This window comes from Aquila chrysaetos, chromosome 26 (assembly GCF_900496995.4).
Source record: "Aquila chrysaetos chrysaetos chromosome 26, bAquChr1.4, whole genome shotgun sequence".
NCBI lineage: Eukaryota > Metazoa > Chordata > Aves > Accipitriformes > Accipitridae > Aquila > Aquila chrysaetos.
The window spans coordinates 15214086-15241112 of NC_044029.1; the positions used below are offsets into that span (position 1 = coordinate 15214086).

Consider the following 27027-nt stretch of genomic DNA (forward strand, 5'->3'; position numbering starts at 1 on the left):
TGATTTGAGATGGTGGGAAATGAAAAAAATCCCACTTGATTCTTCTTTTTGTAAGACTCACCTCTTCCCAAGACATTACTGAAGCCTCTACTTCAGGCATTTTATTGTCCCAAATTTGTAGTTTGAAAGACTTTTTGTACAGTGACAGTGCCCATTTTGAAGAACAGAAGTTTACAATAAAATGAAGCTTCCCTCACCAAAAAAGTCACATATACTTTTATTTAAACAAGTCCTTCCAAAAGATTCCCTCCATTAACAAGTTTGACTAGGTGTCATTTAGAAAATAATTTCTGTGGAAGGTTTTTAGGATTAAACTGTTGACTGCGTGTCACGTGACATAAGCATGGGTGCCTTCAACTACACAGAAAAGTCATGTTCACCTTATTGTACTGAAATTATCACCTGTTAATCTTAAGCGGCAGATAGTCTTTAAGGATACAGAAATAATCTTTCTGGATTCTCTTCTTGATAACAGATGCATGTTTTCTAATCAACAACTATGATGCCTGAATATGTGCAGGACGTGCTCTCACACAGCAGTCACATCCAAGATTGGGATTCCTAAGTACATATGAAGACTCGGCTATAATCCCCTCTGAACAAGCATAAGTGTGACACAACTCAGTTTAAAAAACAAGAAATTAAAAGCCTAAGAAGTGCACTGAACTTTCCTGGTGCTGGGACAGTAGCCTTAAGTTTCAGCCTCAGACAAACCTCACACACCTTCACCCAACCGTGGCTACAGGGAATTCTGAGTGCTGTAGTGTCAAATATTACCTGAAATACTGTAGCCCTCAAAGCCTTCCCACAGATTTTTTGTTTCTCTACCAGCTGCATTCAGTAGTAGTCTCTACATACGAGTGCGCACTGGCTTTATGTTTCTGTATTTTGTGAGCGAATCTTTTGTGGTGCAAACTTCTGCAACTTCTAGATATTAAGAATGAGGTTGATGTAGTTTAAAATACCACACTACAACTTCAAACACTCTTGCATATGGAAAACAAGCTGATTTGGTTTATAGCTAGCATGGACAAGCTTGTCCTTGCCCATCCATTCTGCTAGTATCTGATGGCTATATTGAATGCCCATTTTCTCTCATAAAGGATTAATTCTAGAGACTGCTGAAGATGCCAAGACTTAATTACCATTACTAGCCATGACTACGTCAAAGCAGCACCCATAGCACCCTTTGGAAATAATATCAATTCCACAACAGGGTCTTGTCTTTACTTGGGACGAAAGCCTCCAAAATTTACCTTGCACAGCTACACAATTTTTTTTTTTTTTCTGATGAAATTCCACAGTGGAAAACATACATTGAAGGTGTGAGGGGGATGTCAACCAACATGCATGCTCCTAGGGTACATTACATTAATTCTTCATAATTATGTTATACTCTCTTTCATCAGTAACACTACCCAAACAGATCACACTCTCATTATTCTGTGCCAGCTGTGGTCTTTAATGGATATTTAAGTACCACCACTTGGTAGAGTACGTTAGCTTCCTAGGTACAAACAGTAGCTCTTCTGTTACATTTTTTATTATTAAACTTCAAAAAGGCCTTGCAAACAAGAAACCGAAATAAACGTACTACTGATGCTCTGAAAGCCCTGCAGACCTCCATGGGAGTTGCCAATTCTGAAGTATTCTTGACGTTAACTGGTTTATTGGCTAACGCAGACAAGTTGTCTCCTTTATGAAGAGTCCCTATTCATATACCAGCCACCGCATCTCCTAAACCAGCATTCCTCAAACTGAAGTCCACAAGCTCAAGGCTCATTTCACCTTCCCATCCCTCCTACTCTCCCCTCCAGTTCGAGCAGCATTTTGCAGGAGGCGATGGAGAATTGCAAGGGTGCCAGGGGAGCAGAGGGAAGGAAGGGATTGCCGAAACCAGGCAGGGGTAGTGTGGAGGGACAAGCAGGCAGCGCAGAGAGCAGGATGGCAAGACTGCTTAGAAATACACGCAGCCACCTTTCAGGAGGTCACACTCCTGCTGTCTGGAGGCTACTCAATAACACAGGTTGGAGGTACAGCCACGGGCTCTCCTGCTGCTCCTGACCACAGGTGAGCTCTGGCTCTCATCGGTCTCCATGGTGAGCTGCTTCATGGAGCAAGGCCAGCAGAAAATATATTTGTGGAAGGTTACGTTTCAGCCAGTTTAGCTTCCTGAGCTGCCTCCCTGCTGGCCTGGTGACAGAGCTGGCACAACTGAGAGAAGGTAGGAATGTGCAGGGGAGCAGGACGACAGGAGGACGTGTGCTTGGCTCACCTGGGACTCCAAGCCATACCCAGATCACAGCTTTGTTAGCACAACTTGACCACAGATAAATTCACTTATGTTCCTCCCTCCAGCTAATACGTACATCTCCACCTAAATGCATGCAAAATATCATTTATTGCTACTGAGAAATAAAACACAAACAAAAAACTAATAAGAAAACCCCATACCCACCTCAATTTCAGCTACCTCAGGTTTTACTTTCTTGCAGTGTTCTTCAGTTACCCATCACTTCCAAACATCAGTATGTTACTCATAACCGGGGCTAAAAATATCTGGGTTAAAAATAGTCATTATTTTCCTTGCTGAGCTATTTTTTAATCTGGACCAGCTTTCTGATCAGGTTCACCCCATCACAAGTAAGGGGGTGGCACTGTTTATACCAACGGCACCACAAAGAGAAATGCTCTTTGAAACTACACCCACAGATACACCTTTGTAATTACTCTACTCTGTGCTGCAGTTAAATAATCAATCACACCTTATTGTCAATGAAAAGTCACAGAAAACCTGAAGGAAAGGACAGAACACAGAAGAGTTCAGATTTAGGCAGTTTTGTGGTTTGTTTTTTTTGTTTTGGTTTGGTTTTTTTTTTTAACAGAAGCATTTTAAAAGTTACAATTCTGACCCACCCATGGGACTTGCAGCTTAATTTTAAAGAAGGTGCAACAAGCAAAATGGATACCATCCCAATCCCACAATTTTCTAGAAGAGGACAGATAACTTTAGTGACATAGTTTAAACAGCCAATTTGCTGCTTCGGAGTATGAGAAGTCTGCTCAAAGATGATAAAAAAACCTAATTGTTCACAGATTCTACAACTACAGCATTTTGAGAGTGAAAACTCGGTGGTCTTTAGCAAAACAGCACACTTTGTTTAAAGACATGGGTTGTAAAATGTTTTGGCATAAAACCCATTTAAACAACAAGTCCATAAAGCCTGCTGGCACGCACTTAGACAAGAATGGAAAGAAAACAAAAATCTACTCTAATTCACTCAATTCTAAGAACAAGATTTGTATTTCAAATTTAGTATTAATTTATATAATTCAACATCTTAAACTAGACTTCAAGTACAGATGAATGCAAGTTTAAAACAAATTCCAACAGATATTTGACTTACTAAGTCCCTTCTAGATTTACTCTCTAGGTGAAAACTCAAAGCAGTAAAATATCTATATAGTAAGTACTGACTTTCCTTGTTAAGTTTCTCTACTTCAGCTTACTAGCATTTCTGCAGTAAACTATATATTTTAACGATTTTTTTTTTTTTTTTTTTTTAAGTAAGGGAAATTGCTTGTTACCGTTGTTAATATTCAAACTCCTGCAAAGTAGTTAAAGGAGCTTCTCACCTCCTACAACACATTTCAACTGCTCAGGAAAGGCCAGGGAATGATATACAAAAAGTCTAAATCAGCTAAACTGAACCACCACTGTCCACAGAGAGGATTTGTTTTTACTAGTTATCATAACAAAATACAGCAATTTAAAAGTAATTTCTGATGAGCTATTTCATAAATATTTTACAAGCTGAACACCCTGTCACCCGAGACCCCTATATGGTGTTTTATTCTGTGAAGAAATGCTGTGAAGAAAGTAATGATTTTTGAGGTGCTCTCTTGTGTTCAAAATATGTGGAGTATTGCCAGATACATGAGCTGTTTTATCCTAAGCAAGGAAGTTCATTATAAATGGATTAAGATGGGACTTCTAGGTTTAGAAGTTACAGTTAAATAAATATTTACACAAATATTTACACCCAAAAATCATTGGTCAAATGGAAAAAAAAAAGTTTACACTTCAAGATGAGATAAGTTGATAGAACCTTTGAGTATTAAAAAAAATAGTTTTTAAAAACCATTAAGTACAAAAACCACCAAATAATTAAACATATAGTAAATACATGGTAATTAATGTCTGTAATAAGCTGACAAGAAAACTGGTGGAGCTTTGATGTCTTGAGTAGCTCTGAAATCAAGGTCAGAAAACTTTCCGGAATACATTTTTTAGGTAGAAAGTTAACTGCTTTCAATTCAAGAGTAAATGGGCAAGATGTAGTATCTTATCAGAATACAAAGGAGTCAGACGAGGTTCCTCCATTCTAGCCTTAAGCTTATGACTAAGAATAAATGTTGGCATTAAAAAGAACCAACCAACCAAAAAACAACCCCTTTCTTCAATAATTAAAGATTTTCAAAAGCAGTTTTAGAATAAAAACTACATTTGAACTTGGTGTTAAAATATATTCCTGCCAAGGACTACATTTTAGCATATCACTGCATTACATACACAACTGACAAATTACAGAAATGATTACTGAGTATCTTAAAACATGAACAGAGGAAATAACATCAATGAACACACACAGTTTGAAAGTATGTGCATCTTTGGATAGAAAAATCAAAACACTTGCCATGTAACAAAGCTACAAGGTCTGAAGTGTAAACTTTAAGGCTTCATTAACATAAGGGGTACTTTTGATCTAGTATTTTTGATGATGAGTTTCACCTATTCAATAAAGAAAAAAACTCTTGCTGTACTGTATAGGAAAAGGTTTTCCAGAAGCACACAGTTCAGGTAACAATTTTATATGACAATTGATTTGTAAAGCGTGATTACTGAACATAGCGTTCCTTCCTTTTCTGTCTACCTCAATTTTATTTTTCTTTCCTGTCTTTCCTATAGCATTCCATCTCCTGCCACAGAGACTTCTGCTGGGAAGTACCCTGAAAATAACAATTGGCCCTTTTGTACCAACTTTGGGGTTTAGTGAATCAGTTGGGTGATGAGTATCAGTCACCACACTGCCAATTATTCTGTCCAGTGGAGATGGCCAGTCAGATGAAGCCAGACAAGTACCCCAGGTGACATGACCAGAGGCAACTAAGGCCAGGGCCTTTGGTTTCCAGGACACTTAGAAGATTCTCTGTACATCTCGCTGTCTTTCCTACATTGGCTTGACCTTTTCTTTCCATTACAGTCTTCATCTCACTTTCTTGCTCCTCCTCCTCTCACCACACCTCATCTCAGCTATCTGCATCTCATTCTATTTTCTTTGTTCGGCTCATCCCTAGTCCCTATCCAGGACCTTGCTACTACCATTGCTGTCAATCTACAATCACTTATATAATACATGTATTTTTCTTATTTTGCATGCCTGTCTTATCCATTTAGACTATAAACTCTAAAAAACAGTTGGTAATTCCTGCCCTAATATTTCTACTGCAGCTACCACAAGAGAGATGTAATTTCCGCTGACCATTACACACACTGTAAGAGACATGGAAACCGTAAGTTCAGCCATAATTCCTTGGCAGAAACACCTCTACCAGTCTAAACTGGCATCCCCGTTTTATGGTACAGCTATCTTGTTGCTTTTGTGTGTTCCCATGCAATGAAAATACTCTCCGTCCAAGAACTGACAATAAGGAGACTCATTTCAACTATGTTAAAACAGTGTTATGCTTATCATACAATTTAAGTGCCTTGCGCTTCACCCTGTATTTGAGTACAAGTTATGAGTTTTTACGTGCAATTCTATACTTACAGAGCTGTTATTTGATATTGTACTGCTTACAACTCTTCAAACCCACAACTGTAAAGACATCAAACATACAGCTGATGGGCACAGACTTGGAAAGGGGAAAGTCTACAACTTGTCAGTAAACTTGACTTAGACAAAAGCTTCCTAAGGAACTCCAGCTATACCTTACAGTCAGCACACAGTGCTGACAAATCCATTTTTTTATTATGTTTAAAACCTTTGTCTGCAATAGTACAAGAGACAAGGGAAGAAAAACTAATGGTGAAGACCTTGAAATAAAGACATTCGCAAGACACGCTGTGCCAGAAGTAGTTTACTTTTCCTAAAGGAACTGTATTCTTAGAGATAATACAACTAGTGAGTCCAAAGGTCCATATATAGGAGGCTCAGTCATGTGAGATTAAAACCTTTTCCATACATAACCATTTTTAGAGCTTTGCTCATATATACTAAGGCCAAAAGGGCACCTTGTCAAAAAGTCTCCCACCATTCTCTTACAATCTGAAGGCTATACAAGGGAAAGTCTGTGGCAAGGAAAGAAGATGGGTCAGGTGAACACATACCCATCAAACATTTCAAAAAAACCGTTACTGCATAGTAAATGAAGTTGAGCATATATCAGCATGGATTACACCGCAAACAACCAGTGAGAACTTCAATGAATAAATAGTCACTAGGATGGTGCAACTTATTCTACCAAATGCACAAAAATTATCCCATCAACCTGCCCAAGTGGCCCAACAGGCGTGTAATTTTGGATATCGGCATGTTTTGGAAACACATCGGTAAGTATGCTTGACTGGTTCAAAGAAATTTGGCCATTAGTTGGATTGAAACATCCATTAATTACCTAGTCCCAAAATAGACAGAATTATCCGAGTTAACGGTCTCTAATGCAAAAAGTTCAATCGTTACCAAAGCTACACAATGAACAGGCAGAATGACACGATCATTTGTACCCACTGGCATGGTAATACAGACACAGCTAGTTCCTGAGCATGCTGTTTCTCCTTTCCAAAGCTTTACTACACACAAAGAACAACCCAGTTACTCAGTGTGACTGATTTTAACCAGGACAGATTTTACATGTGGTCTCACAACACACAAATACAGTATTTGCTCCACTAACTCTGAAATAGGTTGCCAGTCTTCATTTCATGAAAAGGAATAGTCTCTTTGAGCTTTCTAGAAACTTTAAGGCACCAACTGCCTGTCTGTGCCTCCATCCCTTCACTGCTATTGCCGCCTGTGTTAGCTAGATAAATCATGCTACTTGTAAAAATAAACACGGATTCGCAAAAAGCTGTAACAGATCTGTGAGGACTAACACAAAGATCATAATTTCACATTGAGTTAACAAACAAACACCCCTCCTCAAACCACCACCAAAAGGGGTCAAACAAATTAACAATAGTATAGGCATGTATATCATACTCTGTGCACGTTTTCCCATAGAAATTTTCCTATATACACAATACAATAATATTTTAATAAATATCAAGATAAATATAAACCATTAAAGGATGCCATTATATGTACTTTCCAAGTCATTCCTTAAAAGCCACATCTTCAATTACCAGAAACTGATGCTTTCAAATTCAAAATATTTAAGTGTTCTTGCTTATTTAGTCTATCCAGAAAAAGACAGCAGTATGAATAGCAAAACCAGATGTTATTAATAATATTTAATTAATATCACAAGCTTCCTACTGATTCAGTGCAACTCCAGAAACCTAGAATTTCTGTTGTCTTCAAGCAATGGGGACAGATTGGACATTTCTGAGGAGAACAGAGAAAAAAATTCCAGTGAGCAGCTGCGTCAAAGACCACCCCTCGCAGTCAGTAAAGCTACAAGTTAGCATTAAGATTTTAAGTTTAGTGTAATAATCTCTTCATCATTCTGAACTGAACATTGAGGAGAAATCCCAAATAATTTTGCACCTTCATTTATTATGCACATCAAAGGAAGAGCATTAATCTAGGCAGAACATAACCAAAAGCACAATTATTTTATAGGTAGCAACAAGTATTTATAATGAAAAGGAAATATTAAGACTAAGGTTAAAGAAAATGGGTGCCTTTCCTACCCTTATAAGCAGATGCTCATGTTAATAAGGGTCACATTTTATGTCAAAGATTTTAACATTACAGGCAGACAGCTTCCAAAAGTTGGAATTGTGAAAGTTCTTTTAACCATACACTCAAGATTAAAGCTAAACTTTTAGAAGTTTTGAGTTTCTCTTAAATATTCTCTATCACAATTTAAACACCACACTACATTAATTGTGTCCCAGGAGCCATATTTAAGTATGTGTGGTACAGGAATGACTGGGAGGTCAGGAGAATGATGTAAAAAATCCCATTTACAGAAGAAATTCAGTTGTATTCTATTCATTTATCATTTCCATTATGAGTAGCACCTATGTACTTTAACCAGAGCATTTGATATTAGTTACATACAGGGAATAATTAAGATGACTGTATACCTTTTTTCTTTAAAGTCAAAACGCTGAATATTGATAATCAAAACAGTTGTGTAACACTCACTAAAGGCCACTCTAAATATTGCAGATGAAATACTGGGCTACCCCATAAACTTTTACACTGCTAACCCCTGCTTGCTTTCCTGGAAAAAAAAAAAAAAAGAAAAAAAAAATTTCTTACTACTCTTGTGAAATCAGAGAGAAGTCCAAATGACTCAATACTAATATTTACGTATCTATGTCCCACTCAACTTGTTCTTCTTTATATGTTGACACTGAAGCCCAGAAAAACGCCAAAAATAAATCATTATTTTAAAAATTTTTAATTCTCTACTAGAATTATGTCTACTAGAACTGACAGGAGGTAAGAGATAACAAAACCACCTCTTTCAAAACCAAGCCTACATTTCTGAGATAACACAAATTCAATTTACGAGGACATATTGTTTCCTCCCATGTACAGAAAATAGGTGCACAGCTATCAAGTAGTTTGAAGTTTTCCTTTTGTGAATTAAACAGTCATTGAGAGATGGGATATTTTAAATTAACTGCTGTGCTCTTCCTTCTCAGAATGCTAAAGGTGACTACAGCTGAAAGACATGGTTTGTCCTGCTCTGCCTATCTTCTAATAGCCAGACAAGCTTCAATCCAAACCACTGCACTGATCCTGCTGATCAGAAGGCCACACTGTTACTAGTGGCAACAAAAGGGAGGCTGGACCATGAAGCCTAAGGAGAAATCATACTCTTCTCTTTTGGCAAGATGCATGTTCTGGTTTCAGCTGGGAGAGAGTTAATTTTCTTTCTAGTAGCCAGTGCAGTGTTATGTCTTGGGTTCAGTATGAGAAGAATGTCGATAACACACTGATGTTTTCAGTTGTTGCTCAGTAGTGTTTATACCAAGTCAAGGGTTTTTCAGCTTCTCATGCCCAGCCAGCAAGAAGGCTGGAGGGGCACAAGGAGTTGGGAGGGGACACAGCCAGGACAGCTGACCCAAACTGGCCACAGGGGTATTCCATACCATGTGACGTCATGTCCAGTATATAAACTGGGAGGGGGTTGGCCTAGGGGAGGAATCGCTGCTCGGGGACTAACTGGGCATCGGTTGGCAAGTGGTGAGCAATTGCATTGTGCATCACTTGTTTTGTATATTCCAATCCTTTTATTATTATTGTCATTTTATTATTGTTATTATTATAATTATTAGTTTCTTCCTTTCTATTCTGTTACATTGTTCTTATCTCAACCCACGAGTTTTACCTTTTTCCTTCTGATTCTCTCCCCCATCCCACTGGGTGGGGGGGAGTGAGTGAGTGGCTGCATGGTGCTTAGTTGCTGGCTGGGCTTAAACCAAGACAAGGTCATACTTTGGCAATTTTAAAGTGGTCATGAAAATACAGCTTCATTACAATGTAAAGAGATATTACAGGGATCTGCTAAAATAGATCAACCTGTATATCATTTTTACACAAACCTATAGAACACCCAAGGGAAAAGAAAACAGGCTGTAGCCTCTGAAACTGCTTTCTTTGAATGTATTTTATGTAAAGGTAAGTTAATATAAAGCTACAGTTATGTGTGCAAAGTATAATTTCAAGCAAATACTGAAATCTGTTTAAAGTTTGGGAAAAGTAAGATTTTTATAAAAAGCATAGTATTTCAGTTGCAACATCAAGAATGGTATTGATAAGTCTTATTAAACTTAGACTTATACAAGCAGCATGTCAGCATTCTACAACTTCTAACAGTGCTATTTCTAACTTCTATTTACACTGCAGTAAGTGCATCAAAATTCTGCACAAATACAGCTTCAAAAGTTCCTAAATGTTTAGGAACAGGATTAGTGACCATTTAGCCAGTACAGATTTTGTTTACAAAAAAAAAAGTCCACTTACTTTTGCATTTTCTTTAAAATAAGAAGATAAAACTTCACTTAAGAGTACCAGTTAAGATTAAGCTCCTGACTTTAAGCTGTTTCACCTGACTGATGGAAGTCACTCCCATCATCTTTCAAAAAGTCAACTACAGATGTGAAGCATCCTTGCAAACTCCAGCTCAAGCATTATCCAACTCAGTATTAAATTATATTTTACATAACCACGCAGCATGAAACCTTTGGAAGTTTGTGATTTGCTAAACCTGATTATTAAAGTGTTCAGCAACAATAGCTACAAACAGCAAGGTTTTTGTCCTGTCCATCCTGTCCCATCCTGTCACACCTCCCCCGCAAAAGATCAAAAGCATAAAGATTAATTTAGAGCAAGAACATAAACTTTAAGCCTTCATATGAAGTAGCACATTTCACATCTGATTTCTAATGACAGTGCAAGATAAATAGCTTGATTTCACCTTAAAAATAATATTCAGTAAATTAGAAGGACAGTAGTATGTTTTAAAGACTTATTACACTACTTAGTATTTCAAGTTGAAAGGATATCTTTGAAATGATAACTACGTATTGTTTGAAAATATTTTGGCGCTGGCACAGAATCTGCAAAGAATAGCCCGAGCTTTAACTTAATTATCCTTTTACAAGAACTGTGGTTTGAGAAAATACAACAGCTTCATAAACATAATAATCACTAAGCGTAATAGCCTTTGGCAATAATGTTCCAAAGCAAGTTTGGATAATCCAAGATAAACCATGACTCCTATTCCTTCTCTCTGTACTTTTGCAGTTAATATAAAAAATTCAAAAGCGAATGAAAATGGTGTGTCTCAGACTGTAAAAGCAAACAAAACACAAGCTTCTGTCAAAGCAACACATTACATCCAGCAATAACTGAATTAGTCAACAAGAGTATGTTACAGAAACAGCAATCCAACAAGATCTGCAAAAGCTACATTATTTTCTAGAACAGGAATAGAAAGGAATGAAGAAAATTTAGACACAGTTACAGAAGCAGTGTGAGATAATCATTATGCTAGTTACAGCATACTTTAATCCCACATACTCTATCCGTTTATTGCAACCCCTTTGTCTATACTGGAAGACACCCCAAAACAAAAGCAGAGAAGCCATTTATCCCTGCCTAACAATGCTGCAGATATTTTGAAAGTAATTAGAACTAAGAAACATGATAATGAGCTACTGCTAAGACAGTAAAACACTGTAATTCAAATTCTGTATGTAATAGGTGATATTAGGATAAATTAAGACAAGCACCCAAAATTAAAAATATTCCAAAAATCAGACTTCTTCCTAACTGATTCCTAGTCCCCTTTCTTTATCAGTTCCCCTTCAATTCCCTATGCTCATCCACTACCTCATCTTACCTTGCCCAGCTCCCACAACTTTTGTTTAACCCCAGCAACCTCCAGGCTGCTCACCTACGTTTCCACAGGTCCAGTTCTACATCTGAATCGGATGTATTCTCTATAATAGCTGATCATTAAAACACACTAGTAATTTGCTTACTCTAAACATGATATGTGCTTTGATACTGTTGTACAACTTCAAGTAAATTATTTAACTCTGAATATTTCAAAGATTATTAACCTAACATCTCTCTACACTCCTTCATAAATTCCAACCCATTTATGTTGACTATCTGAATATGCAGATCAATTTCTGTACATCTGAATATGCAGATCAATTTCTGTACATCTGAATATGCAGATCAATTTCTGTACATTACGTCCTATATTACAGTAGGAGATAATTGTTGGTTTTCATTTAGAAGTCAATACTGCTTAACAAGTGTTCTGGAAAATAACTAGAGAAGCAAGAACGTTATGCAAAGCACATGTACTGATGTTACCTTCCTTGGGAAGGAGAGGACTTTTAATTTACGTTATTTCAGTCACCCTATATACATCTATAACATCACAAGTGAGAGGGCAGCAAACCATAATGCAGAAGGGAAAACAAACAGTTGGAAAACTTTTAAATAATACATGATGGAACCACAGCCAGATTATATTCATCCCTCGCTTCTGCTGTGCCAGCAGCTGAAAGCCTGCTGTATGCTGCAAGGAGGGCTGCTGTCAAATTCTAAAACCTGCCTAGTGCTGCAGACTGATGCAAATTCTTCTACTGCAGCAGAGACAGTGACTTTTGCAGGCAGTCCTATCACACTAGCCTACTTCAGACAGGATCATGAGCATGTTAACTGTCCCCATTCTAACAGCCCTACACAGCAGCAACATGGATCAGTTAGCCCCAGTGGTGTAATTTTTACATTATTCAATCTAAAAATGCATTAATTCTTGGCTGCTGAGGTGATACATTCTGCCTATTATAGTCACTGAACTAGGGCCAAACTAGATAGAACAAATGTGTATGGGTTTGTTAATTTTAGCCATTTTTGTTAACTCACTACGCACTGAAGCGATAGCCAAGTTCTTTAATCTTTAGTACATCTAGGCTTCCTCACTGGCCATCAGATAGCCTAGAGAAGAAGTAGTAATCATAAGATCCTCGGAACTGAGTCTACTACTTGTGTGGTACTGTACATGACTCATTTGAGAGTTTCTCTAGAGAATCACCTATAGTTGACACTTTTGAGAAATTTAATTACATTTGCAAGTGTTCAAAATCTCTGCTAAGTCACTACTATAGACTTATGCCATCAATAGTGAAGTATAACCTTAGATGAAGTACATCTAGTAGCTTAGTAAAAAAAGTACTAAAATAGATGTATAAAGAATGCATAAAATCTGCATGAAAAAAAATCGCAGGGCACCACATAACCCATTGGTACAATTCATCACATTAGACACAGGCCTAATGTGTGCCTATGAATGCACACGCTTCATAGGGAAGCGTTTACAGTTTTCTTGGAAATAAAATTAAGTTCTGGGAAGTAGCAACCACCATCACCAAGGAGCCAGCGGATAAATTCACTACCCTCACAAGGTGCCAGCCCCCCAACAAAATCCCTACCTCATTCAGGAGACAAACACTGAACCACTCAGGAATCAGCTGCTAAATTGCTGCAGTTCACATCATGGCCTCTTAAAGCAAACAAACAAAAAAATACTGTAAGGCATACTGTAAACTGATTTACAAATAGTTTAATCATGGACGTGCAAGGTGATTGTGCAAAGCAAACTGTAGGAAAAAGTGCACTGCCTGCTCCAAGCTATCCTGTCGCTATTTTTGAGTTAAAATAAAAAAACCAAAACCTACTGACATCCAATTTAACTGTTAACACTTCACCCAACTGCACAGCAGCTGGGCAAAACTGCCATTCAAACAACTTAAAAATATTTTTAGAGGAAGTAGGAATGATCTACCCACTGTGTATCTGCACCAGAATAAAAATTTCAAGTCTCAGTAATAATGCTTTTCTATAAAAATATTTTTTTTTAAAAAAGCAAGTGTCCCTAGTTCCAAATTACACATTATTTAACACACACAAAAAAAGTGGAGTTTTCTCCTTCTCCATATCTCGATTTGGAAAGAAAGCACGATGGGATTTTACCACAGAGCAAAAGAAACTCAGCTTCTAGGTTTCTGAGATCTTTACCAAATTTCCGTTTAACAATGGTTTTACTCTCACCAGTAGCATAAAAGCAATATATTCACACACACAGAAGTGAAATCCAAAGAAAGTTTAAAATAAAGTTTGTTATTAGGGTTAGCCTATGAGTAACTCGGCAAGTAGCTTTTAACATACAAAATTTAACATCAAACATTTTGGTGACAGTTTTAGTCACGTTTTATTCAAAAGTCTAGACTTGCATTTCAAGGACAACACCCCCTTATTCTTTCTAGTTTCATGTGCTTTTTACGTGCCCCTATGTAGTCACAAAATTTCCTATAACTACCCACCTCCAAGTAGTCCATTCCTACTGAAAGGTAATCAATGATGTGACTTCACCAAGTTGTGTTTGGTATCAGAATTAATTCATAGAAAGCCTTTACAATGAATGTAAACCAAGACCTCTCTCAAATCACTAAGAGTCAGCCCACAATATTTACTGTTCGAAGTAATATGTAAAATACTTCTACTGTTCACCATAGCCTGCTAGGCTTTATTATTCCATCATCTCAAGCATTCTTCTGTGCTATTTCCTTGTTTGTTCTGAAGTCAAGAATATAGAAGGCTTTCTGAAGCTACATTTCCTTGGTACAGCACACTTGAGAAACCTAAAAATCTAATTACTTAGAAACCTCATTAATACAGTATTTCACTTATTCCTCCTTAGCTGACAAGGAAGTTTTATATATTTCATTATACAAGAGTTTACATTCTTTTCAGCTCCTGGGTTATGTCCAATTCTTGACAATCTGAATGCTAGCATTTCTACAGACTAATGATGGAGCAGAACATAAAGCTGAAAGGACCCAAGCAATGGAAGAGAGCCGAAGATTATCTTTCTATAAAAGAATGAACACTAGCCGTCCCTTCCCCATCCTAACCCCCCCCCCAATAATTTTAGCTATTAATCAACAATAAAAGCTATGTTAACTTGCATAACTCCACTAAAACAAAAAACAAAACCCACACACATTCAGGTCACACACTTTTATGTGGGGCATTGGAAAGCAACGTGAAGAAATAGTCTGCCTATTCTAGACATTTTGACATCTGACAGCAGGATTAGAAAACTCATCTGACTTCAAATATGTTTATTTTCTCAAAAAAAAATTCTAGAACTGTATGCAATCAGGCACTACAGCAGTTCATAAAAAGCTGTCAGACAATTTCAAAATAATTAGCTACTAAGTGCATAGCATGTTGAAACAAATACTTAACTTTTTCAGTGCAAAATCCTAGAACTACATATTTCATGTACAACATGAAAACTTACACTTATGATAGAACACTTTATAAGAACCCAATGCACCATCCTTAATGCACTGCTCACTTTATAAGTCAGCACTAGAGCCGATCAATCCAATAGTACCACTGTAACCAGTCACCTTATAATCAATGCAAGAGCAGTTTGACATATCACATAACTGGTTAATATCATTCTACTTATTAGCATGAAGTATCTCATGGTAGTCAACATTTAATCACTTTATTAAGAGCTTTCCCTAGAGTACACTACTTATCATTAAGTACTTCAGTCAGTCCTCAAAGCCTCAGCTGAACAGAGGAGGTTTCCTCCTCTTCAGACATCTTCCTACTCCGAACTCCAAAGAAATCATCCTTCCTAAGGACAGCTTAGTAAAGGAGACCAGTAAATTCCAAACTGACCGGCATATGCTTAAGTTGAACCTTATTCTTCCTACATATCTCTCCAAGTTTTGTCACCTACAGTTCAATGAGAAACCAAAACACTAAGCAAAATGTTACGTGAAACAGAATCTAAATAAACAGACACACTCAAAATTGTGCTCCAATTTACTTATCAATAGATAAGAGCATAGGAAGCTATCAGAGGTGAGATGTGAACATAAAAATTTAACTGCTTGCCAATTAATTTTTTACACACTTGTACCTGTGAACCTTAACATTTCACAAATATTTAAACCTGGACACAAACATTCACAGCTTGCCTTAGGCTGAGTCCCAGGGTAAATCGGAGGTGCTTGTGTCCTTGGAGGGGGGAGACAAGATAGGGGACAGACTGTAGTATAAATAAGTGTTATGGATTTATTTTACCATCAGCAGTGAAGAATTCACAGAAAAATGCTAAACTGATATGGTATTGGCACAATCAAACCTTCAGAAAGGTAGTTTTCTTTTTCATTTCACACTACTGACAATGTTAAACTACTCTTCACTTTGATATGAAACTATTTAAAACCCATACCATTTAAAATTAGTAAGTTACATCCATTTAACAAATAGAATTCTGTATTACAGCTGACATAACAAATACAAACTCTTCAAGGGAAGTAAACTTAAATGTAGCAGACACACAAAGTTGTGCTCTAGGGGCCAGTTTATAGGGACTTAACAGAACAAGGAACCCTGAATCAGAAAGAAATACATATTTATTAAGCAAAAGTACTGACACTTATGGACTAAAGTCACAGTAAAAGAAAACACGTTTGTGAAGGTCAGATGATCCACATTCAGTGTTGGCACAGAAAATCCAAGACAAATAACTTGAACTTTAGATTTTGAAGGACACTTTGTTGCCCTTCACTAGTAGAAATATTTCAAGACTCTAAGTGGCCAGAAGTATCTTAAAATAACAGTCATAATATACACTTAAACCCAAAGAGTCTTACAGAAACTAGAAGCTTATCTAAGTTTCTGGTATATGTTGTACCTCTGAGACAAAACACACATTGCTCTAGAACTAAAGACCCAGAGGACAAGCTGGAAATGCTCTCCCCACCTCTGTTACCAGAAAAAGTTCTGGAACTTGGGGAGGGAGTATGCAAGCACTGGCTAAGAAAGGTTCACCCATCTACCTGTCTACCAAAAAAAGGAGGAGAAGGGAAGAAAAAATAAAAAAAGAAAAGTTTGTCTGAAGCCTGTGTAGCACATTCCCTTTTTCCCTTCCTGTATACATTCTTTTCTAGTCCAGCAATTTTTAGGAATGGAGCACTCTCTGGAGTTGCAGGACTGACCAATTGGCATGTATTACTCAGAATTTCTCTAAGTATAGGCACAACAATGTTATTGTAATAATACTAAATAAATACCACAAAGTTCAAGTTTAGAGAACAATTTATTGGATAATATTGTATTTAATATTAGTCTGTTCATTAATTTTTAAGATCTAAAATGTCTTAACCAAATGCCTTTTAATAACAAAGATTAACACAATGGTACCCTTCCTAGCAAAATTGCTAGTGCAGAGGAAGCTCTCTCAGGAACTGAATAACATTGCCTAAAACTTACACAGTAAATGAAGAAAGAGACAGCTATCAGAAAGATAAGAAAGTAGGCATTCACAGAGCATCCAAACACTTGCCAATTAAATGCTTTTAGGAATCTTCAAGGAGGGACCAATTATTTAAGAATTTAAGACTACCTCCAGTCTAGCTGCACAAATACTGTATAGACTGATACGAAACATCTGGCTTACTTTAGCATTAACATTTGTACACCTGAGAGAATTATCACTAAAACCACCACTGCCCTAGTCCTTTTACATTTATGGCAATACAAATTGGTGAGTTACACATACACTGCACTCTCAATTTCAAGGCATAAGAGTCTACTCAGTAGATTTTAAGTGAATGAAACACAAGGCAGCTGCCATGACCCAGAAGAGATTCACGATGATTTAACTCTGCTGTCCTAAAACATTTCTAAGACAGGTACAGCAAGCTCTGTGTTAAAATTTATTACTTTAACTATTATAATTGTTTTACTTTTTCATTGTATTACCAGCCAAAAACATTCAAATAATGAGCCCCAAAAGTTCAACTTTCTCAAAAAAACCAAACCAAAACCAAACAAACACCACCACAAACAAAAACCAAAACACGAGCCACAAAATCCTTGTGTCCCAAAGTTTCATGAGACACAAAAAAAATATTTAAGAGTCACTTGGCTTTCCTTATTGGGGGAAGAAAAAAAAAAGCATTACCTCTGTTAATATTAGCTTTAGTTCTGCAATAAGTCAAGTATAGGACATGGCACTTAAATACTAATTTTATTGCCAGTTTAATTCAATTTGTATGTCATTTAAATTAAAGCTGCAGATTACATCTGATTTGACTCACCAAAGAAACCTGCCAAGTGCAGAAAAAATATTTACTAACTGAAATCACATACGATAATAAAAGTCCACAAAATCTGACACTGTACTTGTACAACAGAGTTTAAAGCATGCCACCGGTCCTCTTTGCTTACTCCCTAAGTAGAAAGTATAGCGATCAGACAAGCAAACCAGATTTGGAAGATACACAGCAACACACATTTCACAGGTCTCTACAGGAAAAGATCCAAAGGTAACATGCATCCCTGTCAGCTTTGGTAGATAAAAACGTAGTTTATCTATATAAGCAGAGAGACAACAGGATACTCTAATACCCATGAAGAAAAGTCAGAGGTGCAATAATTTTCTCTTGTAGTACCATTAACATATGTAACATACAATTATACTCAAAAGTTTCCTAAATCAAAGTGAAGAATATGACATGAAACATAAATAAAGACATCAAAATGGGGGAGGGGAAGAAATAAAAAGACAGACAGATTTGAGTGCCAGAAGTAGCAGGGGAAAAGAAGAATATGATGCAGAAATACGAGATGCAGGTCTTCAAATTCAAAGACAATGAGCTTTAGCTTGATGAGGAAAGCTAGCAGTCAGAATACTGAAAAATCATACCAGCTGTATTTTAAACAGATTGCAAAGATAGGAGTATCAGGAGAAGAGGGAGGAGGTACTTGGAGTACTCCAGATGACAGATGCAGGCCTAAACTTCATGCAGAGATACAATAAGAAAACGTGGTCTTGAAAATGTTGTTTGGACAAGGAAGAAGAAGGATATGAATAAAACATGACTGTGGATTCAAGGAGAAGAGGAAAAAAAAGAGGGCTACTCCCCAACAACTGCCCTGGGCAAGAGAGGATTATACTGCTGTCAGCAGCATTGCAAATGGCAAGCAAATGAGTTAAGTTTGAGAGAGATGATAATGAGCTCTGGGACATTCAAAATGTTTATGATAATAAGAAACACTGCAAGGAAATGCAGGACTGAATGAAGGCACAGAGAGCCACAAAACTCTACAAAGAAATGCAGTAAACTAAATAAAGGAGATAGCATGCAAAATTTCTATGAACACTGTACGCCTTGGGATTAGTGGGAAGAGGGTACAAAAGAGGGAAGATGCTTGCAGCAAGCAGTACCGCAGGTGCCGGAGAGGGACAAGGCTGTGACAGCCAGGCAAGTTTCCCTACATCCCATCTCCTCTTATTCCCACAAAGCTCAAGCACCTTAGCTATACACTTTATAAAAAACACAGCTACACTTTGAAAATGTAAATAATTTTTATTGTGTTATTGTACCACCTGACAGATGCATAATAACAACTACTTTCAATTACAATTATTGTGGTGATTTAAAAGCAAGAGCATATTTTATTTAAACTGAAATTTGTAATCTAATTACATGCTTCAATCAGTGTTTGAGTCACTGACAAATACAGACAGCTACAAAGAAAGCAGTAGTACACCCTCTACTTCTAATGGTTGGCTGGAAAGGCTAAACTTGTTGAGTGACATCAAAGGAAAAAAAAAGTCCCCTTGTATTCCAGTAAGATATTTTTTTTAAAGAAAAATAACAACAACTGTGCTTTAAAGGAGTAATTTAAAAGAGATATATGCTTTTTAAAAACATATATACAACAAACTCTAAGATGTCGGAAGAATCTTAACATACTTCCCTGAAGAAGTAGCCCTCCCTGTGTTTGCTTGGTATCTTAATTTGCCTTTGGTTTCAAAACTCTAGGCTTGCCAAGAGCTATTCCTTTCAAAACCTCAGGAATTCCATTACTAGTTTTAAGCTAAATTAAAGGAAAATAGAAGCATTCAACGCATGGCAAAAGTATGCACAAAGTGTTTGTTGATACTCATAAATAGACTGAAAAATTTAGACATGTCTGAAGGATAACTGCTTCACAGTCAGCTCTGTTTTGCTCTGCTGTGCGGCTAAGCAAAAAGCTACTGCTGTCCCTTCAAAAAAGCTCAGCATTACATACATTGCTATGAAGATCGAACACAGCACTGGATCGTTCATTTTTCACTTTAAGTTTATGTAAAACCCAAAGTTTGCATTTCTGCAGGGATAAAAAAAATAGTGGGAGTTTCCCCTTTAAAGCTACTGCTTCAACATCTCCATTTGGGAAAAAGATGTCACACTGTCCGAAGGCACGGCAAAACCAGTCAACTCTCCACCCTGTCAAACATCTTGCAAGTCATGAAATAAAGACATTCCACCTCAGAAACACATCGAATATTGTGCGGATGAATATCTTTCCAATGTTCACATAATGGGTTCCTTCCATCTCGTGATATTCTCTGATTCTAAACAAGCAGTGTTACTATAATCACTTTTACTGACTGAATTATGGTAAGAATAATATGTCCCCACCTGTATATTGTGCCAGGTGTCATTACTAACGCAGAAGAAGATAATATCCCTGTGCAAAGCATTTAAAAAAATTTGCTTGAAAGACAAATGCTTCATTTGTTGTCAAGGTGAGTAATCCCAGCAGATAAGAACTACTACGCAGTTTAACTTCTTTGGCAGCAGCCACAGGAAAACAGTGGAAATATCAACACACCAGTTTAAACTGCAGCTCCAGTGAGAGATGGATCAAAGTTCTGCATCTCCCATTAGAAACACAGGAATCCAGGTACCGGCATATGGGATAGAGAGTCTATTTTACCCTTGAAAAGGCAGGAAATTAAAGCAACTTTTCACCATTGAGTCAGCACACAGAAACGGATCAGTGGTTTACAGTAACCGTCACCACTGTATGAACGACAGCAGTAGCATCTCATCCCTGCCAGGACCAAAATCACTATGAAGAAAAGCCAAGGGAAAGAAGTCAGTTCTTCAGACTAAAAACACGGTGCCCCAGTCTCCCCTGAGTTTGGAGTACAGTCCAGGATAACTATCACTATCTCAGATATGCCCACTACCCTATAATTCTCAGCTTTTATTACAAGCATAGACAATTCATACAGTATTTCTGAATCGCATTTTCCTCAACAGAAAATTAACAGGCACATGTACAAGGAAAAGCTGAATAGCAAGAAGTTTTTCTGTAAGATACACGTTTATCTTAAATAAAGGAAAAAAGGATGAGCTAAAACCTATATTTAGAATCTTTTTTAAAAATCTCAGTTCAAAAACATACCAACACAGAGGTGTTTCTACCAACAGCCAACACTGAACCTCAACCTTTACATCAAAAAAAAAAAAAAAAAAAAAAGTTCTGTGAGAAGTGGCAGGTCTAGTAACTGTGGCTGATCCTGGAAGCTGAAGTAAATAAAGGTGGCCATCCAGCATGGGTGGCTATGATAGCAACAACACACAACACAGCAATTTTACCCTTGCAGTAATTCAGAGGAACACATTGCCTAACACAGACATTAGTATTACTTTGTCAACTGAGATTCAGGCAAAAAGTTTAGGCATTATCCTGGACCACCTGAGAAGTCAGTGACAGATTAAGTACAGCTCACGTGACAAGAAGTTTCTCATCTCACTACCCCACATATGGACGTGAAAGCGTTTTAGAAGAAGAACAAATAAGACATGAAATTACTCTAAGACAAGAGAAGGAAACAGTCAGTAATCACAACACCATTTCCACTAATTAGAAAAGAATGCACATAGTCAGTCCCAAACACACAATAATCATGAAATTTTATTGTATAAACATCAGAAATAAGTTATTAGTTCTTTTTATTAAACCCAAGGGATAATTATTTCTGTTGTCATTTCAAGCTTGAGGGAAAGACTGAAATTCTGGAGAATCACATGGCTGCAGGAAGATGGGCCTCAATAAAGATTGAACTAAATTGGTTGTCGTGATTGTTGCCACCCTGCCAGAAGCAGTGAAGAGGAAACTTTGAAGAGTACACTATACTTGGAGAACACAACATATACACACACATTTATATGCATACATACTTACATGAGAAAACACCACACACCAATTTATCACCAGTTCAAGTTCAAAAAGAACGTTCACATCTAACACTGATTACACAGAAGGGCCAACAAGAAAAGATGATGCTAAAGAGCAGAAAATTTCAAAGTCTGTTATATTAGGACTGCTGTTCTACAACTTATACATAACTAAAATATCATCTGCATACACTGCGTGAAATTACACATCTCTGTACAGCAGTTTTCGGCCAACAGCTCCTCAAATAGCTTTGATAAAGATGATGTCATTCAGTAGCAGACAAAAATAACACTCATTACATTTGTTTCAGAAAACGTCACTGAAAAGCTGCAGATAGGTCATCTCTTCCAGCAGTAGCTACTGCCCAGAGTTACTCATTGCCACCCAGCAAAGAGAGGTTACCACCCATACAGACTTGCAAGAGAGCGTACCGTGTAAGAGCACACTAATCCACTTCAGGAAAAATTAATCAAGGTAACTGACCAGTGAAGGTAGACTGAGCTAATACTGTCCATTTAACTGCTGATCACGCCTAAAGCATGTAACACTGCATAGAGCTTCTTTGGTGGAAAGGATCATTAAGCATGGTAATCTATGGCAGAGCAGTAGAGACAAATGACTGGGGGACACAGTATCTACAATTTTCCCAGATGTTTGCCAAAAAAAAAAAAAAAAAAAAATCAATGCCTATCCATATCCTGAAACATTAAGTACAACTTCTGTGATAGCCTGAAAGCCTTAAGACAGATTTTAAAAACCACTAACCATTAAATGGATTAAATGGTTACTTAAGAAGAAAAGTCACACGCTGCCTCCTAGGAAACTGTCTGAAGTTATAATATGTGTCTTAGGTCAGCCTCATAATTTTTATAGGTTTGTTCATTTGGGTTTTTTTAATCTACTTATTACTGCAAAATACCTTGCAGTTTTCTTAGTGGACACTCTGATCACCATTATTTCTGATTTTAGTCTTTTAAATTTAAAAACTCAATATACAGGCTGAACAAATTCATCGTCCCAAGAATTTGATGGATGAAGAGCAGTTATAGACAGGAGCATATTTTTCCCATTAAGTACCGCTAAATGAAACAATAGGTACCAAAAAAAAATACTAAAAAAAGTTAGTTACTATACAAAAGGCCAGATTCTTCCCTCAAAATCCCTTCAAAGTACATTATGAAATCAGAGACACACTGCCATGGATTAAGGGGTCTTAGATGTAAAATATGCCCATGAACCATAACTGAACAATGTCTTCAAACCCTCAATGCCGTACAAGCTTAACCTCACTGAATGAGGCCAGTATCGAATATACTTTAAACTGGCATAATGTGTCACTGTCACCAAAAGAAACAGACACACCCTGCTCCCCTTACTGCTTGCTTCCACCCCCATCTTTGCGCCAGCACAAATGTTTGTGCAGCAAACTGATCCAGCTTAAACCTAACCCTCCCCTCCCTGCCCCTCCTCCAAGTTAGTTCAAACCTCAACCCAGTTCACCACATAACCATACAAGTATTTGCCTGCACAAAGGAGGAAGCAGCAGAGCGGGGTGGAAACAAACAGGACCATGTTTTTCAATGGTGGAGCTGGTCTATGCCAGCTGTACGCCTATGCAAAGCAGTAGGTTGCAGGCTGGAGTCCCGTAACATCAGGCTCACACCTCCAGGCTTCTGCAGTGCCACTCTTCCCCTCCCTCTCCCAGATCCCACCTCTCTGCTCACACAGCCACTGACAGGTATGCAACTGCAGGGTGAGTCGGTTCAGGGTGCCGAGTCAATTAAAAACTAACTCTACCGAAAAAAAAAAAAAAAAAGTTGCTAGTTTTCAGCCAGTTCAGCTTCCTGAACCAGCTCCCGGCACAATCCTTACCGGCACAAGGAAGCAAGAGGAGGAAGGAGGCTGGGAAGGCGGAAGGTCCAATTTTGATCAGCTTGTGATGCTGTGGAAACACACTCGTACACCGCCACATTTTAAATTTAAACTCGCCAGAGTGGCTGAACATGATCGTTTTAATTAATTTGTTCCTAAGAGTAAACCTTGTCCAAATTTTTTTCAGAAACCTAAGCAGCCATAGTCTACCGGGGCACAAGCAGCAGGAAGCAAGGCCAGTTCACTGCATTAACCAATTTCGCTCTTCGTGTTTAACAAAATGAAGATAGAGCACTAGTTACTCTAACTTGATACTTTCACCAGATATTCATTTAAATATCACTGATTAAATCACCTCAGATATTTCCACAGGAGGAACATACACATAATAAAACCAATGCAGTCATGTTAAGTATTATCTTAACTGTAGTTTAGTATTTACAAGGAATTTAAACAAGGGTTCAGGTGATTAAAGTGGTCTTACAAACCCCTCTGCTCAGGAGTGAATTTCATCCACTATTCAAAAAGTTGTTTTGCTTAAACTACAAGACCCAATGATCACAGAAGTGAACTAAATTCACTGCAGTGAGTTCAGAATCAGACCCCTAATAAACATGGATATAGCGACTTTCAAGCTAATTTTTGAACAGTAAAGTATCGTAACTAGGAGCACAGACAGACTGTTAGCAATGATCTTGTTAACTTCCAATCAATAGGATTTATTTCTGGATTGTTAGATTTAGCAGGAAATTATTTCCATGGCAAGTAAATATATTTGTTTATGTTCATTCAGTTAACAAAGAAAAGAAACATAACCCTATCAATTCAAAAGACAAAACATATCAACATTACAGTTCAAAAACTGTGTAACTGAAGTGCAGAATCAGATTCATGTACCCACAAACCAGTCTTCCCAAGTGCCATGTATTATATTTTTACAGTCTATGAAACTCTCATCTTACAGATTCTTCCACAAACTGCCACCTGCCCATCGCAACAATTTAAGACAACCTTTCTTAACAGAAATTTCCTGTATGATGAAAAAGTGTTCCAAACTACTCTGCCTATAAGAATTATACAGAAATGAGAACAGTTTGTTTTGACTGCAACTCACCATGAACATTTAAGACAAGACGCTGAACTGGAAAGTGAGCAAAACCCTGGAAAGCCATTTAACCAGATACACATACCACTGCTGGCGCATTGTTTCAACAAGCATTTTCAAAGCGTTCCTGACAGAGAGGCAAATAAACTCAAGGAATCTCAGTCAAGGAATAACATTCTTAATCACTTTCCATTTGGAATGGAGTTAACAGGTTTTGGACTTGAACTGATGATTTATACTGATACAGGTTTCTTTTTAAGCAAGGGTAGACAGGTGTGCTTTTTCAAATGCACTTGCTAACCGAGGAAAACAGACAACGAACTTCCCTAGCAGTTCTGCTGACTTTAACAAGAAAACAGGATGCTTATTGGATCTGAACCCACGTATCTTAATACCGAATCACTTTTAACACAGCAAGAAATCTTAAAAAAATTAGGCTTTCATTCCCCTAAATGCAAATATGTTGTAGAGCTAGCAGAGCAGATTTAATGACAGATTCATAATGTAGAATTGCTGCTAACATTAACACCCTTAAAGAAAGCTAAAAAATATTTATTCGGAAAACTATTTTGCTCATTACACTATATGTTACTTTGTCACTAGCACTGTAAGTAAAAAAAAAAGCTAAAAAAAATCGAAGACTATTCAAAAAAGTCACAAATAAAAAACTTGTTAAAAATATTAATATCAAACCACAGTTGGCAAATTTTTCAACACTTACTAAAATCAACCCTGACTTCTACAGTATGTATTCATTGCAATAACGGTATTATTTTCAACTCACAGTCCAACAACACTCCTGGAGATTTCTACTCATGATTATCACTTCTTATGCATTAACATTGCACAAGATGCAGTGACCAGAAAGATGAGAAAACGTGCTTTCACTTTCCAGAAAATCAAGTTTAGATGAAGAACCGAGTCAAACGAGTACCGAGACACCTTTTGACCTTTGCGACTCTTCAGATCTAGCCTTCCTACGTTCGCATCCACGGGTATGTCCGAGGAAGGGCAATTTAAAATGACAAGCAAGCGGGCTAGGTATCCCTTTCATTCATACACACAGCACCACTGTGGAAAGCCCAGAGGACCCCCTTCCCCTCGGAAAACTCTTGTCTGCCGGCCCTAACCCACCGACCCGACAGAGCTCTCCATTAGTCTCAGGGCTCGCACCTCGAAAGCCCCTGGACTCGCTCGGCGACGTGGAGCGGAACACGCACTCGTCTGGAGAGGCGTGTGGCAGAAGCAGCCGACCTGGAGGAAGGGGCAAGCGCTTGACAGGTCACACAAGACGAGACCGAACTACCAGACACACCAAGCCCCTAAGAGGCGGGCGGTCAGGCCGCCGGCATCCCCACCCCGCGCCAGACCTGCCCCCCCAGCGACCCCACCGCCAGCACAACTTTTAAGGGCTCGTCTTTTGTGTTTTTTTTTTAAACTCACGCTCCGCTCGCCCACCCCCGCTCCCTCCCTCCCCAGACCAAGGCGGCGATTCCCCCCCCTCCTCCTCCTCCCAGCGGCCTTCCACCCCCGCCCGCAGCCCCCCAGTGCCATCCCCACAGCGAGCCCCGCGAGGGAAAAGAGAGCAAGGTCCTACCGCAGGGCACGTCCCAGCCCGGCTCCCACGGGAGAAGGCGAGACGCGGGGCCGCTCCCGCCCACGGCCGAGCCGAGCCGGGCCCGGCCCCGGGAGCCTCCGCTGCCGCCCCCTCCCAGCGGAGCCGGCTGGGCACCCCCGCGAGAAGGAGCCGGGGGAGGAGGGGGGGGGGGGGGGAGAAGGACCAGCACCCACCTCTGCCATGAGCCCCGCGCTGGCCGCCGAGCCGAGCCGAGCCGGCCGGGCCGCCTGTGACGGGAGAGACGGCGGCCCCGGCGGGTAACGGCTGCGCCTCCCGATAGCGGCAGCAACAGGGCCTCGCTCTGGGCCGGACTCTGCCTCGCGACAACTTCCGGGGCACGGCGCGAACGCCTTCCGGGAGCAGCGGCCAGCGGGGCGGGGGCAGCGGGAGGGGCGGGTGGCGGGGGCGCCGCGGGGAGCCGTTGGGGGCGCGCGCGGGCGGCGCTGAACGGGGCGGGGCGGGGGCGGGGCCGTTCTGTCAGCCGGCCCTGTCAGTCACCCGGCCCCGGCCCTGTCAGCCCGCCCCGGCCCTGTCAGTCACCCGGCTCCGGCCCTGTCAGCCCGCCCCGGCCCTGTCAGTCACCCGGCCCCGGCCCTGTCAGCCCGCCCCGGCCCTGT

The 27027-nt window shown here is 38.9% G+C and overlaps 1 protein-coding gene across 4 annotated transcripts in view; it reads right to left on the reverse strand.

The window, feature by feature from the left end:
• FRS2 (fibroblast growth factor receptor substrate 2) overlaps window positions 1-26726 on the reverse strand; it is a 59142-nt gene extending 32416 nt beyond the window's left edge. The window contains exons 1-2 of one of the 4 annotated variants that reach the window (XM_041120519.1): window positions 26584-26726; window positions 25966-26046 (exon numbers count right to left, since the gene is read on the reverse strand). The gene's annotated coding sequence lies outside the window, so the exon portion shown is untranslated. Of the gene's footprint in view, window positions 1-2275; window positions 2295-13195; window positions 13215-25965; window positions 26047-26583 lie in introns of those variants that run through there. The other 3 variants (XM_030003043.2, XM_041120521.1, XM_041120522.1) reach the window with 3 other exon arrangements.
• Window positions 26727-27027: the final 301 nt, after the last annotated feature.